Source organism: Chiroxiphia lanceolata, chromosome 3, assembly GCF_009829145.1.
Source record: "Chiroxiphia lanceolata isolate bChiLan1 chromosome 3, bChiLan1.pri, whole genome shotgun sequence".
Lineage (NCBI taxonomy): Eukaryota > Metazoa > Chordata > Aves > Passeriformes > Pipridae > Chiroxiphia > Chiroxiphia lanceolata.
The window spans coordinates 10034988-10045107 of NC_045639.1; the positions used below are offsets into that span (position 1 = coordinate 10034988).

Below are 10120 nucleotides of genomic sequence, written 5' to 3' on the forward strand. Positions count from 1 at the left end.
GGTCAGAGGATATACTTGTCAGGGCATTCACTGTAACAACTGGAGGAGAATTTTTAGAAACAGCATTACAGTATCGACTCCTTCATTTTCACACAAACAACCAGAAGGTTCTTCCTGTCCTCCTCCTTCCTTCCCCCCCCCCTCCCTGCACTTTGACTGCATGAGAAAGGACAACCAGAAAGTCAGCAGCTCTGTCATTCTGCATTGCAGTATTAACACTGGACAGAAAACAAACTTGCACAGAAGATCTGGACATGCTGTTCCAATTCAAAGGCTGAATTTTTACCAACAGGCTTATACTGACATTTAGAAAGCAAAAAAGCCCATGTGCTGCTTCTGAAATAATACATTAATACAGAGCAGTAGAGAAAAAAACCTTCTCAGTATCAATTTAACTACCCATCTGCAGGGCCAAGTCAGCCCTCAGAATCAAGCACAAGACCCCTATCTGTTCAGTTATAATGCATCCACTTCATTTTAAGTAACAGTAAGTTAGTTGTTTTCAGCATTTTGCAAATACCTGTCCATGTATCAGGCTCTTCCCTCTTAGTTACATCACAGCAGTTTTGCAAACTAACTTCTTGAGACAGACGGGGAACAGCTGGGGCATATTTGCAACCAAAGCAGAACAGCATCAGTTTGATTTGTCTTCGATGAAGTGCTGTTTATTACTAACGTATGGCTGACAAGATCTTAGGCAGGTAGCAATTTAGCCCTTTGTGATCATGCTAACATTCCTCACTTAGGAATGACATGGACAAATAACATGTATAATGCTCCCCACAGCTCTCAACAAACCACTTTTTTAAAGGGGTTTCCAAATCCTGTATCCATTTTATGGAGGAAGAACATGTACTACTGAAAGATTAATTATGTGGCAGTTTAAACTAATAGTATCTATTCAAGACTAACAGCATTCTGGGTTGTTTTAAATATCCTCTATAGTTATTTTACAGGAAGCAGTATGAGAATAGAAATACATATGACAAAAAATAATTTCACTTATCGACTATTTCGCTCTATTATTAAATATTCTGGAGGTTAATCTCCATCTAACATTGCATGCTTTAATCAATTAAAGCACTAACACCCTACAGGAGAACTTACTGATTGAAAAGGAAAAAGAAAGAAAAATAGGAGAACGAATCCGTGCCTCGTTAGGATGCAGGTAACTTAAGTTCGGATTAACTTTTAAAGTCTGGATTAACCTAGAACCGCCTCACTAGTGCCTACGATAATAATCAAACCACAAGCGTCATCGGAGCGTTACTTTAGTCCGAAGCAGAGACAAAGAGCAGCGCTGAGCACACACCCCCACCTCCGGCGCCGCAGTGCGCCCAGCCCGTCGCACCTCGCTACCCGCACGGACGGACGGACGGACGGACAGTGACCAGGGGCTCCCCGCCCCACCGCGGGCCCCGCGGGAGGGAGGAGGCGGCACCGCGCCCCCAGGCCCGCCCCGTCCCGGTCCTTACATAATGCGGAACCCGCGGGGCCGCCCCGGGCCAGCGCTTTAGGCGGGGACGTAAATAAACAGAGCCGCGGGCCAAGCCGCGGCCACCGGGGACAGCCCGGCCCGGCCCCCGCCTGCTGCCCCCCCCGGGCACGGCACCCGCGGCACCGCGGCCGCCCCCCTTCCCGCCGCCCCGGCACACTCCTCGGCCGCTCTGCTCCGACGATCCTGCGGGCGATGTCCCGCTTCCCAAGCCACGCGCTCCTGCCCCCAGGTCCCCTCAGGTCGCAGCACACCGGCCCACAGCCCGCGGGATCAGCTCTCTCCGCGCCCCCCCTCGCACCGGGGCTCTCTCCGGTCGCGCCGACCGCCCGCCGCGGCACCCGGTCGGCGGTGCCGACTGACCTGGGCCCCCAGTGCCTTTGTGCGGGCTGCGGACGGTGCCGGCCCGGGCTCCCCGATCCCTCTGTGCCCCCGCCCCTGCTCCCGGGGCCGCCTGAGGGCGCGGGGCAGGGAGGGCAGGACAGGGCAGGACAGAGCAGGACAGGGCAGGGGAGGGGGCGGCACCGCCCCAACCGGTTCCAGCCGCCCCCCGCACCGACCGCGAGGGGCGGGGCCACAGCGCGGGATACCACGTGACCGACCGGCTGAGGGCGCGTCACTCGCCGACGCTTCGGACCCGCCTCCCCCGCCCCAGCCAATGGGAGAGCGGAGTCGAGACCGCGCCTGTTCCTCGACAGCACGGACGGGGCGTGAGGGGGCGTGTCCCGCCCGAAGGGGCGGGGCCAAGGCGGCGCGGTGAGTGCGTGGAGCGGGGCAGTGGCGGCTCCGCGGGGCAGCGGGGGATGAAGGAGGCGGCTGCGGCCGCCTCCGCACGGGGCGGGGGGGGCAGAGCTCTGCTCTACCCACCTTCCCCCAGGGCCAAGGACCATCCCCCCGGTACCCTTCCTCAAGAGCGAGCGGCACCGCTCCCCGTACCAGCTCTCCCGACACCGCAGCGCGCACCGACCTCCTTCAGCCCCCAGGGCCTCCTCAGCAGCGCGCACCGACCGCCCCCTTGCCACCACCGCGCCCCTGCTGTCGCCGCGGACTGACCTGGCCGAGCGCTCGCTGCGGGGCTGCAGCAGCAGCGGCGCTGCCCGGGCTCCCAGTGCCGCCGCCCGGGCCCGGTGGCGTGGCCGGTGACCGGTTCCAGCTGCCCCCGGGCGAGCCGGGGGATGGGGCGGGCCGGGCGGTGACCCACGTGACCCGCCCCGGCCGATACGTCACTGCCGGCGAGCCCGGCACCGCCCCTTCCCGCTCCAGCCAATGGGGAGCGAGCGCGTGGGGCGGGAATGGGCCGCGCTGTTCCCTGGAAAGCCTTGGAGCTGAGGGGGAGGAGCGGGCAGGGAGCGTGGGGGTGTTCTCTTAGCGGAACGGCGTCCGTGTGGGTCAGGGGAGAGCTCAGGCTGGGAGCCGGGCAGATGGCCCTGTTGAGACGAGGGAGGTCTCTGCTGCCATTTTTCAGCCCTGTGAGGCCACCTTACCTCGGTCTGTGTCCTCAGTTCCCAACCTGGGAGCGGGAGGGCTGCCCTGAGGTATCAAAGGGGCAGGCAGCCTTTCCTGAGGGGTTTTTTGGTCTCTGTGGGTTTAATGGTGGCCGTCTATGTCTGGTTTTCACCTGTGCAGGTGTCCCAGCCCTGCCAGCAGGCTGCATGCTCCATTACCCACCAAAATGTAGGATGTCAGGAGCCAGTGTCCCCTGCCCCACACAGAGTCACAGAATATTCTGAGTTGGAAGAGACCCACAAGGATCATTGAGTCCAACTCTTAAAGTGAATGACCCATACAGGGGATTAAACCCATGACTTTGGTGTTATTAACACCGAGTCTTAACCAGCTGAGCTGATCTCAGGGTCAAGCATCTGTCCTGGGGCTCCCAGGAGCACCCCTGCTGCTGGGCAGGCTCTTGTCTCACTCTCCATGCACATCTGGCTGCCCACATGCCCATCCACACAAACAAAAGGGCTGTCATTCACGGTACAGCTAAAAGCTTGCCTTCACAGCAATGGTGCCAAGGCAGACCAATGTGGGAATGCCTGTGCTGGAGTTTTGAAGCTCCAGGCAAAGTTTAAGTGTGATACTTATGTTTGTTTTCAGGGCAGATGAGACTGTCCATTGAAGACCCTGGGGAGACTTGCTGCATTAAAAGGTAGTGTTATGTTTGGGGCTACAACCCTGTGGCCTTCCTGAGACCTAATTTTATGACGATGAGGGTAGCCCGTTGGAATTCACCCAACAAAGCCTTCGCAGATAAAGGGAAACTGTTTTCCTCTGCCTTTAGGGGGGACCTTGTGCTCTGTTTTGTAGCTGAGCTATGAAGCTGTGATAATTTCACCAGTCCTCTCACTCTAATAATAAGCTTGCATAAATAGCTTGATGAGTAACTTGCTTCTGCTTTATGCAACTTCTGTCATCTGACAAATAAACTGTCTTTTGAATATGCGGAAAAACTATTTATCTTGTTTTGCACTGGAAGTTAGTGCCATTACAGGAATGCTGCTCTATGTTGTCCTTCCATCTGTCATTGAAATAGAGGGCTATTTTCCATTCATTCATCCCCTACAAATCTAGCTATGTTTATAAGTAATTTGTGGCACAGCCCTGGGTGTTGTAGGGAAAAGTGATGTTAATGTCAGATGTTCTGTATCAGAAAAGCGTGTAACGCTTCTGAATTGCTGAAGTCTGTATGTGGGTATTGCAAGATCAGAGTACTCTACTCAAAGGAAAGAAAGGTCGGGGAAGTTATGCAGTAAAAGGAAATGATAGTTGAAAGCAGTTTATTTTGAAGTGAAAAAGATAAGAGGAATTCCTCTGGGTAAACACGGATGTGAATTACTCTAGTTACAAACCTTAATGTTTAACTAAACATTAGGAGCCATCATTTCCACTGGTGTATTCAGCTGTGAGTTGAAGAAAGAGGATGAAGAAACTTTAGAGAAAATAGTATTTAGAAAAGCAGTTGACTGCTTATTTTCTCTTCCTCATTTTTAAGATTTTTTTTTTAGTTCAAGGAATTTGTTGTAAAGCTGGGATAGAATTGAACACTTTCAAACACATTTTGGCATGTTAAATTTTTAAAAAATGCTATAATATCATGCCAAACATATTATAAAATTGTACCCTTAATTTTTTGTTAAAAACTGGAAGTGTAGCACCTGGTTTTGTTCAGCCCTAGTGTAAATTTCAAAAAAAAGCCTGTATTTTGTCAAAACTACTATTGCATTTCCTACAATAATTCATTATAGCTAAAAATTACAATTTAGACCCTAAATAGATTCAAGAAATATTCATGTGTTCATTTTATTAAAGATGTACATCTCCTTACTTCTTCACTAAGGTAAGAGAAGCTCATCTAATCAGCTCAATTGAAATGCTTAGAGAGTTCTTTTTCTCCTTGTTAATTTATGTGGTTGATTTCAGCTAAAAGCTGTCAAATATTATTGTCAAATATTTATTCAGTCAAATAAACCAGTTTTTAATTCTTCAGGTAAATAAAAAAATATATATTTATTCATTTAGAAAGAATGTTAACAGGATTCTTTATGCTGCATTTAGATGAAACAGCTGATTCTAAATAGCATGATTTGTCATGGCCACTTTTCAAGGACTAATTTTCTCTTTAAAGATAACTCAAGTTTGTCAAAATCAGAGATTATGTTCTTCATTCCTCATTGATAAGGCTTTTCCACTGCACTGCTTCTTGGTCTTGCTGAATAAAACAAAAGCAACTAATGAAGAATATTGATTAAGCTTGGAGCTAAGTGTAGAGCAAGTAGGAAAAGGGTGGGATGGAAAATACTGATCTCTGTTAGTTTACTTAACTTGAAAAAAGTCTACATTTAATGAAGCCTGCTAGTGTACTTGTTTATCTCCTCCTCCTGAAGGAGTTGCTTCAATTTGGTTGCATGAGATAAGGTCAGAATTTGCCATGACGCAGCAGGCAAGTCTCAGCTGCTCCTTAAGGTGATATAAAGCTCTACAGTAATTAGAGCACACAGATGAGTTTATAGAACTCTTCTTAAATATCTGTGCAAAAAGTTAAAATTGGTGGTCTGCTTTCCTTTTTACACAAACAAAACAAAGGAAATTGGGTTTTATATCATAGAACCTGCATTGAATCAAGGTGCTGCTGGCAAAAGTCCCAAAGAGATCCAGAAAGACAAGGTTAGAAGGTTACAAAATCTGTTTCAAACTCTATTTAAACTACGTGTGCACATGCTGGAAAGCGTATTTTCTTCTTCAATAAGAGTTAATAAGCTTAATAAGCACTGCTGGCACTTAACCAATACTGCCTGGCAAAATGTTTTGTCTTCGTTCTGGCCATGATACTGTTGTGATGAAGTCTCTGAGCGGGAGTGAAAGAGCCAAAAGATGCATGCTAAAAATAGGCTAAAAGTTTCATGCTGCCTCCCCAAACACTGTGAAAGCTGCCTTATAACTGGGTCTTGCTCCCAGCCATGACAATAGGGTATGAAGGGGGTTGCAGGTGTTGTGTGCCATAGGTAGAATGTCAAAGTAGCATTCAGGCTGCACTGGTTGAGACGTGAAGTCCAATGGAACTTATGCAGTCTGGTTTTTATAAATAATAAGATGAATACTTGCCCAAGTGCTGTAAATAAGTGGTTGAGGGTCATGTATGTAATACACTAGCAAACTTACACTAAACAGGCACTAGGAAATGCCTTCAAGGTTGTATGTCCACATCTGTAGCCAATATAATATTTTCTTCAGCTGCCAGAATTATAAATTCAGCCTATAATCAAGATTCATTGATATTCCAAGTAGTAATAAAGACTGTGAACATCAAATTACAGCTGTGCTTCTTCCTCTTTCATAGTGTGCATTATCAGTTCCAGTGATCTGGTTTTACTGACATCAGGCTCACAGCTGAAGAAAGCTGCACACTGAGATAAATTGCACTCTCTATTTTACTGCACTTAATTTTTCTGCAGTCGTTCTCAGTCTGGTGGGTTATTGTGAGCAAAAATAGCTCATAAAATGATGCAATTGATGGCCTAGCATTAGGCATTAATGTTTTTTAATCTTTTTGTATAATCACTTATACTCGAAAATGCACTTCTAACCTTTCCTTTGGTACTGAGAATCTTGCTGTATCATCACCTAATGAGAAACCTGGACAATTTATAGGCACTAAAGGAAAGTGATGCTGAGAAACTGGAAAGCATCAAGCAAGAATAAAAATTATGAGACAGTTAGATCCATGCTATTAGCATGGCAAAAGCCTCTCAGTCTCATGGAGAATGATGAGAAAGCATTATTAGAAAAAGGCCAGTGTAATATATTTTTCTCCATGGGCAAGTTAGCAGTTTGTCAGAGAGCACAGAAACACATCAGAGAAGTGGGTGATAAGAGTTAAGCAGTAAGATAACGTCGTGTCTAAAACTTTTGAAATGCCTAAAGTGGGGAAGCCTAGAAGGTAAGCAGAAGGTGAAGAGGGAGAGGTGGAATGCTAGACTAGATTGGCGATAGCTCAGATTTCTCTGCCTAATACAAAGACTGGGTGTGCTGATAGCAAATGCGACAGCATGTGTGATGGGTTGACACTCTGGAGGGAGGGGATACCATCTAGAGGGACCCTGACAGGCTGAGGGGTGGGGCTGGGCAAACCTGGTGAAGTTCAGCAGGGCCAAGTGCAAGGTCTTGCACCCAGGTCAGGAAAATCCCGAGCACAAATACAGGCTGGGTGGAGAATGGATTAAGAGAAGGCCTGAGGAGAAAGACTTGGCGATGCTAGTGGATGAGAAGCTCAGCATGACCCAGCAATGTGAACTTGCAGCCCAGAGAGCCAAAGATATCCTGGGCTGCACCAAAACCAACATGGGCAGCAGGTCAAGGGAGGGGATTCTTCCCCTCTGCTCTGGTGAGAACCCTCCTGGAGTGCTGTGTCTAGCTCTGGGATCTCCAACATAAGAAGGAAGAAGCTCTTGTTGGAACAAGTCCAGAGAAGGCTGCAAAGGTGCTTAGAGAGCCAGAGAACCTCTGCTATGGAGACAGGATGTGAAAGCTGGAATTATTCAGCCTGAGGAAGAGAAGGCTCCCAGGAGACTTTAGAGTCCCTTTCAGCACCTAAAGGGGCTACAAGGGAGCTGGAGAGGGACTTTTTACAAGGGCACGTAGTGATAGGGAAAATGGTTTTAAACTGAAGGAGGGAAGATTTAGACTAGAGGTTTAGGAGGGAATTCTTTACTCAGAGGTTAGCGAGACACTACATGCTCAGGGAAATTGTGGATGCCCCATCCCTGGAAGGGCTCAAGGCCAAAACCATTCTCTGATTCTGTGACACTTGATTTATGGACTGAGGGGGGTTTTTTCCTAATTTTGATTCCTCTTCTCTGCCCTACTTCCCCTTTTCCCACTTCCAACTTTTATGAGGAGAGGAAAGTAAATTTAATATGGCATTCTTCAGTGAGAATTAATACTTATGTCATGTCCTCTAGAGCTTTGCAAGGTGGACGAGAGCATCATGAAATATAAAGTAACATAAAGTAACAAATATAGAGTCTGAATATAAAATGAAATCCTCATGTGGCTACTATTAACAATTATCAAATTTATAACATGAAAAGGAATAGTTCTAGATATTTCACTTTCTTCTGTAGAAAATTCAGTCATTTTCAAACAACATTAATTTTCATATACAATCTGGCATTAGTGGTAGACAATGTTACAATAGAAAACTTTCAAAAAACACCCCTAAAAAATCCCAGGTGCTACTACAATATTGCAGAAATTTGGGTTAGAAATGAGACATATAATAATCTAGTCTTGAGGGTGTCAGCATGATTTGCTTCTTGATCTAAGATGGTTTATATTTTCTGAAATCAAACATTTAGAATTTGGGGTTTTTTTGGTTTTGTGGATTTTTTGATTTGGTTTTGGGGTTGAAATTTTTTTTTTTTGGTTTTGTTTGTTTGTGAAACACTTAAAGAACTCAAGTGCCACACAGCCAAAGCATTTGAACTGGCTGAAGTCAATTACAAATAGCAAACTTTTGGGGTTTTTTTACTATAACTAGAATAAGATCTATAATCCGTTTTATTTATATATATATATATTTATATATGTGTAAAGCAGATTATATAGTAGTTTATATATATAACTTTGTTTTATTTTTGTGTATATGATTGTATATGTGGTATTCTGTGAACTCCTAGCTCTGTCTACATGCCAATTACAAGCCATTCTCTTGTGTACTTGTACAAAGTCTTGAAGTGTTACTGTCTCCATCTTGTTGTTTCTGAAATTGTACTCAAGACTTCCTATGCTACTTTTGCCAGCAGCACCCACTTCACTGTGTAAGAAACAAGGGTGATCAGCAAATGAAGAATAGCAGTTATGGAATATGACACAATGATGTTAATTATTTTTTTTGTTCTTTGTTTCTTTTTTTTTTCATCTCAACAATAAGGAGGAACACCTGTCCTAAGATAAGGAGAGAAGGGATTTCTTATGACAGCAGAAAAGTTTGACTCTGATGTGGTTTAAAATCCCATTTCAAAGGTCATGTTTGTGCTTTAAATGAAACGTGAGGCTGAATTTTATGCTCTGCCAGATAACAAGGTAGTGATGCAAGTGCTTCCTTTGGACTCTCCAGGTCAGGGCTAGTGATAGATAATGTGGGGTTGTGGTGTGGTGGTGCCCAGTGTTTTGAGGGGGAAGGACAATGGTGTTCCCAGTGACCAGTGTGAACACCGAAGGGCCCAACAGGGGAAGAAATGTGCTACTTATTGTCCATTGGGTCTCTGTAATTCCAGACTCAACATTTCTTAAAGTGTCCCTGTGCTGAATATACTGATATGGACAAAGTAAGTGGGACAAATCCAATGGGGAAAACATTGGCTTTTCCTGTCCTCTATCACTTTAATTTCTCCCCCATCTGCCCCATGTACTCCTAATGACAGAGAAATGTGTTTAATTGACACCAAATTCTTTAAAAGTACAGACTGTGACTGATATTTCTTCCTTTTTATAGCTATTAAATAGGTATCAATCCTATGTGTTAACTCCAGGTTTACTGCACTGTTTTTCCTGGGAATGCAGCCATATCCAGAGATACAGTTTCTTGTGAGCAAAGCTCGGCCTGAGGAGAAGTTAAGGCTGTCCCTGCCTTAAGCCAGTCTAACATCTGGCTGCAGCATTTTGGCGGTGCCACACCTGCTCTTACACTCCTACCTGTCCTCTGTATTTTCTCTGGCCCTTGTCTAAACTTTCACTGAGCTGGAATAGCTCTGTCAGAAAGCGTGGAGGTTTTGTTTGTTTGGGGTTTTGTTTTATTGTTGGTTTGTTTGTTTTTAATTAGGTTAATTCTGTGTTGGGTCAGTGGGCTAAAACAATTTAAACTCAGGCTGGATGAATGTCAGAGCTGTCTTGGTACAAGTGGGGACATCAGCAGATATCTGAATGTCAGATGCCAGAAGCTGAGTTCTCCACAGCTGCCAGAGAACTGCTTGCTGTGACAATGGAGCTGTAGAAAGAGCAGCTCAAGCAGATTTATCACTTAAAACAGAGACAGCTGTTGGTGAGCAACCTCAAAGTGGACTTCTGAGGGAAAAGGGGAGAACATGTCACTTACTTTACACCTACTCTGTATTCTTGGCTCTCTGT

At 45.9% G+C, this 10120-nt stretch overlaps 1 protein-coding gene across 8 annotated transcripts in view; it reads right to left on the bottom strand.

Annotated features, from left to right (window-relative positions):
• Positions 1–2567, bottom strand: part of GPCPD1 (glycerophosphocholine phosphodiesterase 1) — a 44101-nt gene extending 41534 nt beyond the window's left edge. Inside the window, exon 1 of one of the 8 annotated variants that reach the window (XM_032681909.1) lies at positions 2549–2567. The gene's annotated coding sequence lies outside the window, so the exon portion shown is untranslated. Of the gene's footprint in view, positions 1–1270; positions 1290–1312; positions 1417–1858; positions 1969–2462; positions 2482–2548 lie in introns of those variants that run through there. The other 7 variants (XM_032681910.1, XM_032681905.1, XM_032681904.1 and 4 more) reach the window with 7 other exon arrangements.
• Positions 2568–10120: the final 7553 nt, after the last annotated feature.